The sequence below is a fragment of the Psammomys obesus genome, unplaced genomic scaffold, assembly GCF_907164565.1.
Source record: "Psammomys obesus unplaced genomic scaffold, mPsaObe1.curated_primary_1811, whole genome shotgun sequence".
Classification (NCBI taxonomy): Eukaryota; Metazoa; Chordata; class Mammalia; order Rodentia; family Muridae; genus Psammomys; species Psammomys obesus.
The window spans coordinates 6,820,385-6,835,128 of record NW_026585626.1 but is presented as its reverse complement, the minus strand read 5'-3'; the positions used below and the strand labels follow the sequence as shown (position 1 = coordinate 6,835,128).

Genomic DNA, 14,744 nt, shown 5'->3' with positions numbered 1-14,744 from the left:
GGCAGATGACAGGAGGTGTCTCTACCTACTGAGCAATCCGGCCAGCACGGTTTTGGATTTCTGAAACAGTCTCACAAAGCCCAAGCTGGCCTGGAACCCCATCTGTAGATGAGGATGACCTTGAACTGCTGAACCTTCCGCTTTCACTACAAGTGTGGGTCACTGCACCTACTGTCATGTGATTATTTCCACTGGGCTGTGGGTGTGGCCTGGTGGGAGAACATGGGTTTAGCATTTGTAAGGCCTGGTTTGCTCTCTAACTAATTCAGTAAGTGGCATGACAGCCCTCCCCAATTTGACACCTGTATGTCTGTCTGAAAGACTTCAGCAGGGTCTACACCCGTTTGGTCTGTCTGTCCACTAGGCCTGTGCTCATCACATCGCCACCTTTCAATTCCCACAGAAAAGGGGCACATTACAAGGGCAGAAACAGTTTGAGCTAAGCGTCATCTCTGAGACTGCATTTTTAAGAGTTTTCTCCAAAATAAGGCTATCTCTAGGAAACCAGGCCCAGTCCTTATCCAGCTCATCCTCTCCAGGGCATGGGTCTGCCTGCCCTTAGCCACCTGCCTCAAGGTAGCCTGAGGCCAAAAGGGCCTTCCATTCTCATCCCATAGCTGAGGTCTGGAGCCCTGGCATCCCCAGACAAGGTGGGGAAACCACAGAGGGGTCCCCCACCTCCTCACACACCCAGACAGGGAGGATGTTTGGGGTAGAGAGTAGGAGGATTTTTTCTTTCTTTCTTTCTTCTTCAGCTCTCCACTAGTCTGAGCCCGGAGCCTACTACCCAACTTAGCCCTCCCCCCTCTCGGAACGTGGGCCTTTCCGTGCCCGGACTTCCCCCTCCCAACCCAAACACACACCACTGTCGTCCCCCCCCCCCGCCCCCATCCTCCTAGTCCCCCTGGGCACAGGCGGTATTCAGGGACGCCGAGTTTTGTTTACAGTCTAATTTGTTCAGATAATTGCCTCGACTCTCTGCTCCGTGCTTGGCCCGCGTGGATCCGGCCCGGTGCCCCTTCTTCATTGGTTCTCACAGCACTTCATAGGAAATTCCCCTCTGCAGACCGAGGCAGCGCGCGCTCGGGGTTGGTAGAAAGAGCCTCCCCAGCCCCCACCCAGTGGGGAGTCGGAGGGAGGCAAGGCAGGGCCCCCGCCGGACGCCGGCTCCGGACTCGGGGAGTCGGGGGGGGGGGGAATCCCTGACCACTCCCCGAGCCGGGCGCAGCTCGCCCGAAACCAGTGAACCGCGTGCCTGCAAGACTTGGCCGTACCTCCGGGGCTCCTGGAAAAGGCCACAGTTCCCAAAACGTCCCATAGGATGAGTCCCCAGGCCAGGGAGAACCTCTGCGGCCTATCTGCTTTGGCAGATCCGCGGCCCCACGTTCCCATTTTTCCTTCCCCAAAGTTTGGTCCACGTGGTCTGGTTCAGCTCGCCGCTGGCCGCCTCGCGGGGGAGAAAAGTGGCTGCACCTGCTTTAGGCGAATTATGGTAGCACTAGAAGTTAAGTCTCCCCTCCCTCCGCCGCTCGCTCGCTCGCTCGTTCGCTCCCTCCTCCCCGTCGCTCGGCGCGCTCCCTCCTTCCCTCCACCCCTCCGGTCCCCCGCCCGGTGCGCCCCGCCCGCGCGCCCGTCGCTGGCAAGCCACTCGCAGCCGGGGCTCAGTCGCAGCCCCTCGGAGTCCGGAGCCGGCCGCCCTCGCGGACCGGACAGCGCCACCGGCTGCCGGGACGGAGCCCCCCAGCGCGCGAGCAGGGCGCGGCGCGGGCGGCCGCCGAGCCGCGGGGAGGAGCCCGGGCCGGAACCAGGGCTGGGCCGGGGGCGGGGACGCCGGGGTCCCAGAGCCCCGGAGCCCGAGCGAGCTCAGGAGCGTCGCGGGAGCCCCGGGAAGGACGATCGGGAGCCGGGGAGAGCCGAGCCATCCCGCGAAGTGCGATGCCCCCCAGGGGCTGAGGCGCGCGGCGCTCGGCGCTGGAAAAGACCGCCCCGGAGCGGCGCGGCGGGCAGGGGCAGCCCCGGCGAGTGGCGGCGGGCCCGGGCTGCGACCCGAGCGAGCCCCATGCCCCGTGCGGGCTGACGGGCCGGAGCCCGCACCGAGCGGCCGGGCCGGACAGGTAGGTGGCCGAGCGGGGGACCCTGGGGACCCGGGTGGGGGGCTGGGCCGGCGACCCGTCCAACTCCCCGGCTCGCTCACTCTCTCGCCCGTTCCCCGGCTCACTTTGTGTTTGCAAACTGCCCGCCCGAGGCGCGCAGGGCCCCGGTTGGAGCCCGGCCCCGGGGCCGGAGCACTTTGTTCCAGCCGGGCGGGCCGCGGCCGACTGACCCCGGCGAGTTGCGTACACGCTGCCCCCCGGCTCGGGGGGGCCCCCCACGGCCCGGAGCCGTCCGGGGAACAGGTGGGGGCTGCGGAGCGGGGCTGGGGGGCAGCGGGGAGCCGGCGGGGGGGCGGCTTTGAGAGGCCACTGAGGCCCGCCCTGCCCCAAGAATCTGGGCTCCGCCCCCTCCTGGCCTCGCTGCTGGGAATGGGGTGTTAGGGGGCGCGACCCCCCCTCCCGGAGCGAGACAAAGAATACTTCCCGGCCCGGACTTTCCTGAGCCGGGAAGGGAAGTGGTAAAGTGGGACCCCCCGCCCGGGTCCAGTCTGCATGGGACTCCCCGGGACCAGCAGAAGGACTTGAGTGTGTGTTCAGGGGGGCGGAGTGGAGGGGGGCACCGGCCCCAAACACCCCGTCGCCTTGCGGAGGTCGCGCCTCGGAAGTGCCGAGAACTCGTCAGCCCCCTTTTCCCCCCGCATCCCCTTAGTCAGACGTGAGATAGACGGAGCGGAAAACTTCTTCGGGACTTGGGGGGGGGGGAGGGAGAAGCTGGTAACGGCCCTGGGATTTTCGTGCGCTGAGAGCTGGCGGATGCCCTCCCCTCTCGGGGTGGGGAGGGTCAGGTAACCGGAGGGAGGGTCCAGGGCCCCCAGAGGTGAGGCCGCGGGAGGGACCAGTCTGCCGCCCCCCCCCCCACTCTGGTGACTCGCTGGACAGTCCCGTCTGGTCCCCCCGCGCCCCTCTGGCCCGCGGCCATCCTCCGCGCCGCTCAGACCTTGCCCTCTGCCTACGTGAAACTTCCACTTCTCAGGCTCCACCGGAGCCGGGGGCGCCAGCGTGGGGTGGGGGGACCCCGAGAGACCTGGGGCCGCGGCCACCTGCGCGGAGGGACGTGGGATTTCGCGGGACGCGGATGCCGAGGCGGAAGCCCCGACCGTCCCTGCTAGACTGGCGTCCCCCGGCCCGGGCGACCTCGTGGACGCGCCGATGGTGGCCCCCGCCGCTCCGTGGGCCGGGAGGGTGACATTGGAGGGGTCCCCCCTTCTCAGCCAGCGCCCGTCTTCTGCACCCCGGGCCTCCCGTGCCAACCCCGCCCCGCGGCTTTCCACGTTCCCCTGCTCGGCACCCGGGATTTCGGGGACTCCGTGGCTGGCTCTCCTGGTCTCCCCACCCGGCGGACCCCGGCTCTCCGGTGCCAGCTTAGCCAGCTTGGGGGCTGGGAGGCACAAACCCAGTCCGAAGCCGTCGTTGGGCGGTTCCGGAGGAGTCCGAGACTGTTTTTGGCTGATGCGGGATTTTTTTTTTTTTTTTTTTCCCTTGAATCTAAAGCGCCTTTGCCCGGGTTGCGGAGAGCCCGCCCGGATTAGCAACCGGCGGCGGCGGCGTTGGGTCTGGAGTTCGGGGTTGGGAGAGCGAGCGCAGCCTCCGCGACGGTCGCTGCGGTTTGCCCCGGTGTCCCATCTCCCACGAAGAAAGGAGCAGCGGGGGCCCACGCCGTCCCGCCGCTGCCTAGCGAAGCCCAGCTATCCCCACCCCCTCGAACCTCAGCGGGTCGGCCCCCTAGCCTAGGTACCCTGCGGCACCGGCCTTTTAGGCCGAGGAGCCAGCCAGGAGGAGCCTCCTGAAGCGGAGCCGTCGGCCTCAGACGACCTCTGCCCGCCCCCGCGGAAAACCGCTGTGGGGAAGTGGGGAAGTCTGCAGGCTTTTTCCCCCTCTTTCTTTCTTTCCTTCTTTCTTTCCTTTCTTCCCCTTTCTTTCTCTCTCTTTCTTTCTTTCTTTCTTTCTTTCTTTCTTTCTTTCTTTCTTTCTTTCTTTCTCTTTCTTTCCTCCTTAAACTTGAGGAACTTTTGCTTTGCCTGGCTGATTCAGGGACCGTCCTCTGGAGCTTGGAGGGGCCCTGAGAGCAGCGAGTGTGAAGACCGTGCTGCACCCCCACTCTAGGCAGTTGGGCAAGGTGGCCTGGGCATAATGGATGTCGTTCCCCTTCCCTTCACGCTTGCTTCCGCCGTGATATCCGAATCTCGGCTTGTGGGGACCTTTTAAGTGCCTGATCGGTTTGTTGTTGTTGTTATTTGCTTTCTGGGCGAGGGTTGGGGAGACTTGAGACAGTTGCCTCTTTACGTGGCCTAGGCTGGCCTCTGGGATGCCGAGATTACAGACGTGCCGCACCCCCACCCCAGGCTCCTGCTTTATTTTACCTCAGTCCCAACCTTGGCAGCAAGATGGAGGCGATGGAGGAGACCGTGACTACAGTCTGGAGTGGGGAGTTGAGAAGACTCTGGACATTGGGGAGCCGCGCTGGCCAGGCCCAGCTTGCTGGGGGACCTGCTTCCTTTCCTTCCTACATATCCCCACCCCTTTCTTCCACCTTTGGCCAGAAACTTCCTATCTGTCTGTCAGGTAGCTCCTTCTTGCCAGGAATGCGCACATCCTGCTGTGGGCCCAGACTGCAAACACACCTTTTCCTAGCAGGGGAGGGCCCAGGAGGAGTGGAAGAGGGTGGCTCGCTTTGATCTGGTAATTTCCTCGGTGTTTGCTGAGCTACTACCCTGTCTGGGCAGATCCCGGGCTGGGTACTGGGGTACCCTTATGCTGCTATTGGGAGTCTCCTCTGTGAACCTCAGATTACTGGGAGAAACAGATATGATGGGGGGAAATGGGCGGGGTCTGGTTTCAGAGGACTCTGTAAGGGAGGGAAGGGGCTTCTGCCCCTGAAGCCATCCTTCCTTCTCTGCGTCTTAACCCTTCACTGCCCATAGTACTTTTGGGAAGGTTTCTCCTCTAGACACAAGGTGCTCCAGCCCAAGCCTTTATTCTTACTCCCTAAACAGCTCGGGATACTTTCTTCCATCCCAGGGCTTCTCAGTTTCTCTGCCCCCATCCCCTTCTCTTCTCTCAGCTTCCCCAGGCCCAAGGCAGCGACAGGTCTATTTCTGTCAGGATTCTATGCCTCCATTGGCCGAAACAGCTTCCTCTGAGGTGGTTCTGGAGCCCTAGACTCCAAGGTGCACAACTTGTGCCTCCCTGGGGCCGTTCTTGTCAGAGCGAAAAGGGCTTTGGAACTTGGCTCTAGAGATGGGGCTCTAGGGAACTTAATTAAGTTGCTGGAACCTCAATTTTCTTGGGTTGTAAAGTAGGTCAACGATGCCCAGAGTAGATGAGAAGCTCGGGAGTTGAATCAGAGGTAAAGTTCCACGCCCCACCAAGGGTCTGGCCAGCAGAGTGCTGCCCAGTGATGGCACTTGTTCCTTTTTTATTTTTTAGGTTAGTTTACCAGCACTGCCAGGCCACTTATTGGGCCGAATGCTGGAAACACTCAAGTATAAACCTTCATTTTATAGGCTGGAAAATGAAGCCAGAGAGAGGTGGCAACTTGTGTGAGGTTTTCGCTGCTGCTCGGGCGCAGAGCTAGGACTAGATTGTCGGTCTCCAGGATAAGGGAGAAAGGCACACATAGAGGACTGGCCACCCCTTTCAGCAGCCTGGCCCAGCCTCCTCCCTCCCTAGACTGTACCTCCTGCTTGCCCTTAGTAACGTAACGGTCTGTGTTCCCTGCCTGCACCTACCCTGGCTTACCCCTTTAAGCCTTCTGAAGGTAAAACACAAATGAGATAGCCTTCTCCAGAAGCCAGAGGAGAAAAAAAAAAATTACTGGGAGGCTAGTATCTCTTCTTTTCAAAAGGGAGATTCCTAGTGTTTGGAAATGGAGCTGCCTGTTCTTATAGGAAGCCAGCAGGCAGACTCAGGACCTACCACTGAATGGTCATCTCAAAGAGGCAAGAACCTTTCCTGCAGGGAGCCTGAAGTTGTTGGCTGTCCTTCCCATCACCTTCTGGAATTCTCTGTGGAAATGAACACTTTCGATTACTACCGGTCACACCAAGCCTGGGTCCCAGTGGGAACTCTGCTTCCTTTGGCCTCTGATTTGGTGCTTGCTCTGGACTCTCAGAGGGATTGGGCACACGGATGGGCTGGAAAACAAGGGCTCCCACACGAAAGGTACCTTCTGCGTAGAACCACTGGGTGAGGAGTCATGTAATCTTCCTCACGCTGTCTTCCTTGGTTCAAGGCTGGCATATACTCTGTCTCTCTCTCCCCTCCACTTACCTGCAGCAAAGCCATAAATCTTCTCCCCAGCCCTATCAGGCCCTTGCCTTCAGCCTCAGGTGTCTCCTCAGCTACTAGCTCCCTTCCTCTGCCGTGCTGACTCTGGATGGCTGGGCTGCATGCTTAGTGCCTGGTAGACGCAAGGGGAATTTGCTTTCCCACTGAAGCTGGTTCTGATGGCATCTGACCCCAGCCACTACCCTGTAAATGAGCAGAGGGAACAAATGGTTTCTCATAGTAGGACATAGTGTGCAGAATTAATAGTTCCATTTGTTTCAAGTAGGGAGAGGGGGGCCAGAGGTGACCCAAATCAATCAACCTATCTGTTATCTATCCTCTAGCTATCATGATATGGAGCATGGCATGTCTCAGAATTCTGACTGGCAGGAAGAGAGAGGGAAAAGTGATGGCTGCCAGGCTGGAGGACAGAATTTGGGGACTAGAGATAAGCTTTCTGATACGTCCATTCTATAAACCCGTGTGTAGCAGACACATTGGAAGGACCCAGAGAAGAGAGGAAATAGGGAGGGCTGTCTTGGAACTCAGAAAACCCCAAATGGAGCAAGCCAGGGGATGTGGATCTTTGCTGGGGATAAGAGAGACCTGACAGGGCACATGTTCCTTGCCCCTGCCCCACCCCAGAGTGAGGGGAAAATAGAGGGACAGACAGGTAAGGAGGGTCAAGTTCTACCTTCTTCCACCCTGCCAAACTGGAGTTGGCTCCTTGGGTACCATTCTGGCTGTGCCTGCACTTCTAAGGAGCCCCCATTTCTGGTAGGCCAGGCCTAAAAACATCACTCCCAAAAAGAGTGACTCTGTCCTTTTCTGCAGGAATTCCCTGTGTGAAGGAAGGAAAAGGCCCTGAGGGGAGAGTTTGAGGGGAGTGCCCAAGGTCCAGGGAACTGCTGGAAGTGCCAGGGTGGCAAAGCCAGAGGCTAGTGACCCTCAGAGCTGTAGGTTGCGTTGAGGGTCTTATCTTGACAGTGTCCCCCAGAGGCCACAAGCTACCTGCCTTTCTCCATTGGAACACAATGGCAATGGAAGCTCTGAATGCCTCTCCCCGAAGCCCAAGAGCGTCAGCCATCCTTGTCCCTTGAAGGAAGATGGCCGACCACTGAGACCTGAGTCTAGGGATGACTTTGTGGGTCTTCCAGGTACACTCTATGTGTGGGGGTGGGGTCCCTGCAAGCAAGGCGCTGCTACCGGTGCCCTAACTCACTGTCTGGCCATTGGCATGCTGTTCTCTGTGGGTATCAGGTTTCCTACTGTTCAGGTGGTGAATGGGCTGCTTCCTCCCCCTGGCCTCACTTTGTTGAGGATGTGTACAATCTGTGTCCCTGGCCTACTGCGTCTGAAGGGGCTTCCTGAAGAGGGCGCTGTGGAACTCAGGGCAAGGGACCCCGTGACCCTCGAAAGCTTCCTTTTTGCCAGTTAGACAGCCAGAGCCTGATTAAAAGGGGTGCCGCCTGCCACCTCCTGCCTGATCCCCATCGACGAGATTTCCCTTCATCAGAATCTCACATCCTCCAGAAATTAATTTGATGCCTCTTGTTATCAATTAATTGAATCTCGTTGGGAGAAAGCTCCGTGAGGCGGGCTGCAGCGTGGCCCTTATGTGTTTCTGTCCCCCAACCCCCCCTACCAGGACAGTCTAACCCTCCCCCCAAACTCTTTCTTTCTGCTTTTAATTTCACATATTTTTAAAAATCAAAGCACTGCTTTGAGCCTCTTTGCCAGGTTTGGCTTGGATGGATACCTCCAGCTGGGTACTGGCTGGACTAACCTTCTTAAAGAGTCTTCCTCTATTTGGTTTCTCCTTAAATAAACAAAATCTCACCCTTCCGGGTTTGTCTCTGACCCTGATCCTGTGTGCTCCCAGGGCTAGAGCTTGGGAGGGGTTGGGACGGCTACATCCTAGTTCAGGAAAGAGACACACAGGATCAAAGTAGGGCTCTCTCACCAACAAATTTTTTTTTTTTTATTTTGTTTGTGCACACGTGAACAAGTGCCAGGACAACTAACTTTTGAGGGTCAGTTCTCTCTTACCCTGTAGATTCTGGGAATCCAACGTCAGTGATCAGGCCTGGTGGCATGCGCCTTTACCTGCTGGGGCATCTCTCTGGCACCATCTTGTTCCATTGTTTTTAGGAGTTATTTAAAAATTGCCGCCCTTGGCAGGGCGGATTTATCAATTGTAGGACAGAGACACCAGGATGGGTGACTCCACCACTCCATCCCCATCCCAGCTTCCTAACGGCCGGGTTAAGCATCTGGAGGAACCAGCTCTCAACATTGAAAAACATGAGGAAACCCCCGGCTCCACCCCTTGAGTGAAAGATGGTGGTGGTGATGGGGTTTTGTAAGATGCTCCAGTTACAGGACCTCCAGGGAAAGATTCCTGCTTTGCAGCAGTGCTCAACCCGTGGGTCTCGACCCCCTTGACAGTTACAGACCACGCCTCCTACCCATCAGATCAGATATTTACAGTACAATTCACAACAGCGGCAGAATTACAGTTACACAGTAGCAGCGAAATAATGTAGTGGTTGGGGGTCACCAGGACAGGAGTTTGCAGCATCAGGAAGGCTGAGGACCGTTGCTTTACAAGCTTCACGTAACCTACCCCACACCCTGGTGTGATTCTCCAGGTCTGATTATCACGGTCACGATGGATGAAGGACCCAGGCCCGGGGGGTGATCTGACTTACCTGTCCACGCATTGTCTCTTGAAATGCTTCATTCTTGCAGGGGGCAGGGGGAATCGACTCACTTCCCCCCTGGTGGTTTCTGTTGGCTCCCACATCGCTCAGCCTGTGGTGTGTGTCACATCAGTATCCTTACTCGGGCTTCCTTGGAACAACCAAACCCAGCCTGCATTCGTTGTTCAGTGAGGACTCGAGGAGGCTGAGTGACAGCTGTTTCTCCCCTGGCCTCTTCGGTGGCCGTTGCAGCTACTGAGGGCATATTACTTAGAGTCTTTCTTCTCTTTTTCTTTTATGTGAATGGGTGTTTTGCCTGCAAGAATGTCTGTGCACCACATGTGAGCCTGACTCCCACAGCGTCGTCTGGAAGAGGGGCCGGTGCTGTTAACCACTAAGCCATGTCTCCAGCCCTGGATCGTGCCTTTCCTTCCTTCCTTCCTTCCCCGGCCCCCCTCCCACTTTCTTTGAAACAGGCTCTTACTGTGTAGCTGGGGCTGGCCTTAAGAACAACATATATGTTCCCCTGTCTCTGCCTTTCAGTTTCTGGGATTATAGAAATTAAAGCTTGTTAGCATCTTTTCACAGGGACATTTACCTGAGCCCAGTATTCTTTAAGGAGACGTGGGGTTAGGGATGGGTACGGAGAAGGTGCCTGGAAGCCTCAGAAAGCCTTTTCCGGCAATGGCTCAGAGAAGACAAATAAGGTCACTCTTGCCCAAGCCAGATTCCCATGCTGCTGCCTAAGAACTGCAATTGTTGTTGGGCTTTGGTGTGGTACTAGGGGATTGAGCCAGATACCATTAATCTCCATTCCCAGCAAGTCTTTCTCCCTTTCTCCTATGAAGTGAATTTTAAGGCCCGTGCCTCCAGAGGCTATGCCAAGTCCAAAGGAGCCCGTCCCTGTCCAGGTGAGGCCCTCTGTAGAAACCATCACCCGTTGCTCACCCAAAACGTATCCTCCTTGTTTGAGCAGGAGCCCTATTTGTTGGCTCATTGTCCACTCCCTCCTGCCCATTCGAAGCTGTGATTTCCCCTCACCAGAACCTCACATCTCCAAGAAAATAATTCGATGCCTCTTGTTATCAATTAATTGATTGGAGTCCTCTTCTTAGATCACAGTGGGTTCCAGCCTACTGAGGCCTAGAGAGAACAAGCCACCTCCTGAAACCAGTCTTGATGCAGGGACAGAGAGGTGCAGGGGTGCTTGGTATTTGTAAATTTTCGTGTTGCTGTGTCTTAGATGTCCTTGAGCTGGTGCCTAAGATCCTTCTGTGAAAGTCATACCTAGAAATCTTCTGGGGAGACGGGGGCCAGAGCTGGGTCAAGGGCCACATAGTGCCAGACCAGGTGGTCTGATGCAGGCTGACAGGAGCCCCTGGTGCCAAGGGCACTGCCAGAACCAGACTCCAGACAGGCTCCAGATGGTCACTTGGGCCCTGAATGGGTTGCCCCCACCTCTGAACCGAAGGCCCCCCACGTAAGACGTCACTATTTAATTAGCTGTGTCTGATTAACCAAACTTGGCATTAGGCTCCTCTTGCCCTCATCTTTCCCAGCTCCGAATCAATGGCTTTGATATGCTAATTAGGGAGTAATTTAATTTCAAAAGGCCGCAATTAACAAGGGTGTTGTGGACATGCTGTAGTTAAGCGGAGTAATCTAATTTGCATTAGTAACAAGCAGGGACTAATTAGAAGCTTAATTAGACACTTAGATGGCTCTTATGTTTACTTTCTTAATGAGTGGGCTCTTTGGTTCTCTCTCCCTGTCTCTCTGTCTCTGCCTCTCTGTTAATCCTTCCTTTTGGTCACAGTGATAGGAAAGTGTCGAAGGAGGCTTCCCTGACAGGCCCTGGTGGAAGCATTGTGACGGTCCTCGCTCTCACTGTAACGTCCCCATTCTCACTGTACAGGTGGAATGGAAAGATGGCGTCAGTGCAGGGTGTCTCGGGTCTCTGGATTTGTCACCACTGGGGTGGGATGCTGGGCAAGGTCTGGGGTCAGATGACCTTGTCAAGTGGTTTGTTGCCTTTGAAAATTGGTCCGTCTTTTCAGCCTGAGCCATGGGAGTGTGAAGGTGAAGGGGGCCAGGGTATGGTGGAGGCGGTCAGGGACCCGCAGTGGACTGGCTGTGATGAAGAAACATAAGCGGCACTTGGAGGCCTAGACCTGGGATCACAACTGTTCAGGAGGCTGAGGCAGGACAGTCTCACATGTAAGGGCTGTCGAGGTTGCAAAGTGAGTTCCAGGCCAGCCCTGGGTCCCTCAGGGAAACCCTGTCTCACACTTTAGGGGGGAGAAAAAGTTGTTTGAAGGGTTGATGTTGTAGCTCAGCAGTAAGCCTGGCACACATGGGGGCCTAGGCTCAGTCTCTGGTATCATGAAGACAGAGGGACACATAGAAGGAATAAAATACATTGAGAAATTGTGCTCTGGAGACCTTACTGCCTTGTGATTTAGCCCAGAAGTCACCTGTAAGAGGCCTCACCAGAGTACCACACCCCTCAAGGTACCCGTCTTTCCTTTTAGTGCCTAACCTAACATTTGCAAAGTGGGGTGCGTGAGTGCGTGCATGCGTGCATGCATCCTCAGAATCCTGTGAGGCACCCATGCCTGCACCCCACTCTCCAGTCTGATTTAGAGCAAGGAGGATAAGCAGTTTGCTTTTAAACCTCGGTGCTGTTTGCACCTCTGTTTGCTTATGATCTTTTTGCACTCCACCAAAAGCCAGGGCTGTGTTTTCTTTGCTTCTGTTTGCCAAGATTCCCACCGCATGTACTCAGCATCAAGTGCAGGGCAAGGCCCACTCCCGCCTCACTTTTAGAGGCTCATGCGCGCCTCAGGGGCTTAGTGTTGTGTCCTTGTGTCGAGCTGAGACGGTTTCAGAGAAGAAGCTCTGAAGAGTGGAGGGAAACGGCTCTGAAGATTTCTGAGCCTTCAGGAGGAAAGGTCAAACTGGTGCCAGTCAATGGATACCAATGAAATCAAGAGCTTTAAAGATACACAGTTCCAAAACTGAGCCTGTAATCTAAGCACCTGGGAGGTATAAGCAGGAGAATCAAGAGTTCAAGGTCATCCTCAGCAAAACTGCCAGACTGAGGTCAGTAGAGATTATACAACAGGATGTCTCAAAAAATATGTAATTTTTGCTGGGGAAGGTGTTGCTCGCCTGTGATCCCAGCACTCGGGGAGGCAGAGGCAGGCGGATCTCTGTGAGTTCAGGGTTAGCCTGGTCTACAGAATGAGTTCAGGACATCCAGGGCTACACAGAGAAACCCTGTCTCAAAAACAAACAAACAAATGTAATTCCAAAGCAGGGCAGTGGCTTCATTGTCCCAGCTCTCAGAAAGTCAGGAGGAACATGGGAGTTCCGGGCCATCCTGGTCTACTTAGCAAGATCATGTCTCAGAAAAAAAAAACAACACCAAAATGAGAAGAAGATAAGAAAAAGAAGAAATGATTGTTGCTTCTGAGCAAAATGTAGAGTCTGTCCTGTGCTCATGTGTGACAAAGGTAACTCTGGGGTTGACAAAATAAACTCAGAGGTCCTGAGAGATAGAACTTGTTATGTAGACCAGGCTATCCTCAAATTCCCAGTGGCACTTTTGCCTCTGCTTTCTAAGTGCTGGGATTACAGGCTTTTAGGAAGCCAGGCCTGGTTGGTTGTTTTTTTTTTTTTTTTTTTTTTTTTGTTTTTTTGTTTTTTTGTTTTTTTAAGACAGGATTTAGTTGTGTAGCTCAGGCTGGCCTGAGACTCTCCTCCTCCTAGCTCAGCCTCCTGGGTGCTGTGGTGATAGGTATAATCCCTACCACACCCAGCTATACCCCTCCCCGCTTCCGGAATGTTTTGCCAAGATGTCCACTCCTTTTAGAATTTGAAAAATAAAGAAAGCTTGAAACTTGGGAGAGGACTGTCCCCCAAAAGATAGCCCAGGACAGTGCCTCAGAGTCCCAGTCAAGGGCTGTGTGGGTGAGGTGACCTTTTAAGTGGGTCAGCCTTGCCCTCCATCCCTCAAGTTTTATGCAGAGAAGCCTTGAATGGTTCCTAGAGTTGGGGGCTCTTAAAGTGCCACATGTCATTTATGGAGGATCTTTGGCTTGGTGTTCAGCCCTATCTGGGCCAGGAGGCTGAGGCGCTGGCCTCTGGTCTGCAGCTGGGAAAGGCCCCAGGAGGACAGGGTATTATTTGTTGCCTTCCTTGCTCACGGTGGACGAATGCTATGCCGATGAGCTGGGCCCTCAGCCGTTAGTGGCGTTCTAGCTGTGGGTTCTACCTTAACTCTCCTCGAAAGCTGCTGGAAGAAATGGGTGAGGTGATCATTTAAACCGCTGCAGGTCCTTCGGGAGCCTTCTCAGCCTTCCCGGCTTCGTGCACCGTGCCTTATTTGATTCCGAAGCATCCATGGAGAGAAAGTCTATGGGGATCAGCCCCGTATTAGAGATCTGGACCCCACGGATCAGACTGGTGACCTTGCCGTTGCATGTCGTGAGTCATGCCAGGAAAGGTTTAGCACTAGGATGGCTGGATGAAGTGGCTGCTGTCCTGTCTGACCCCTCCCTGCTCCCTCCTGCTGCGGCCAGCGAAGGTCAGAGATGTATTGAGAGAGGAGGTCCCTCAGTCCTTGACTCGAGAGGTAAGCTCGGCCGCCTGTAGGACCAAGGCTGAGGGCTCTGAAAGGCTGTTAGCTTTCTGTTTCTTACTAAAGGTCCGTTAGCAGGCTGGCCAGAAAGAAAGGACTAGGCACTTAAGGTGGGCTGCAGACTGTGTTCTGTGTCATACCCATGGATGTCTTTATATCCATGATTTAAGAAATGTCATTCTTTCAAAGACGTTAGTCCTAGAAAGTTCTGAGCCCAGTAGGCTCTCTTTGGGTAAATGAAGGCCTTTAATTAGAGTCCCACTTATTCCTTATACCCAGGCTGGATAGAATTCATCTCACCTGAGAGGTGCTGTTTTTGTTTCTTTCTCATTTGTCTCCCCTCACGGCAACATGGGCTCCAGAATGGCAGGCTGTTGCCCATTCCCTGCATACCCAAGCGTGGTTCTCGGTTGCTACCTAAATACCTTTTGGAAACTATGAACGGGTGAAGGGTCATTGCTGGCGCAACAGGCTCCTGGTTGGCTAGTTGAGGAGAGAGAAGGAACCCCCACAAGTGGCCCCTCTTTCAGGGACTCTCAGAGGGAAACGGGTGGGGCCCTCAGTGCTACCAGTTGCCTTGGCTGAGCTGAGTCTTTACATGCCTTTCCAAAGGACTGCCACTCAGGCTCTTGTGGCTAGATGAGTGAATACACCCCTCAGCGCTTCATCAACTTGTTTGGACCACGGGAAAGCTCTTAATTGAAGTTTGCTCTGGTCCTCGGAGCCCTACTGCCTCAGACAAGCAGGTCGACAGCGCGGGGGACGTTTAGGCCATACAAATCACCGTCCTATTCAGACCAAGAGAATTAACCTTCCGGATGGAGCCCAAGCACGCTAAGGTGTTGGCTTCATCCCCGGCTCCTTCTCCTCTTTTTAAGACGTTCTATCTGCCCTCTACTGCAGTCGGCTTCCTCCTCTTCCTTGGCGTTTTGAGTAGACAGCATTGGCTTACCCTCTCCAAGTCGTTCAGCAAGTTTGTGT

At 55.4% G+C, this 14,744-nt stretch overlaps 1 protein-coding gene across 2 annotated transcripts in view; it reads left to right on the top strand.

Annotated features, from left to right (window-relative positions):
* The first annotated feature begins 1,639 nt into the window (after positions 1-1,639).
* Positions 1,640-14,744, top strand: part of Foxp4 (forkhead box P4) — a 54,350-nt gene continuing 41,245 nt past the window's right edge. Inside the window, exon 1 of one of the 2 annotated variants that reach the window (XM_055613576.1) lies at positions 1,640-2,114. The gene's annotated coding sequence lies outside the window, so the exon portion shown is untranslated. The remainder of the gene's footprint in view (positions 2,115-14,744) is intronic. The other variant, XM_055613567.1, reaches the window with a different exon arrangement.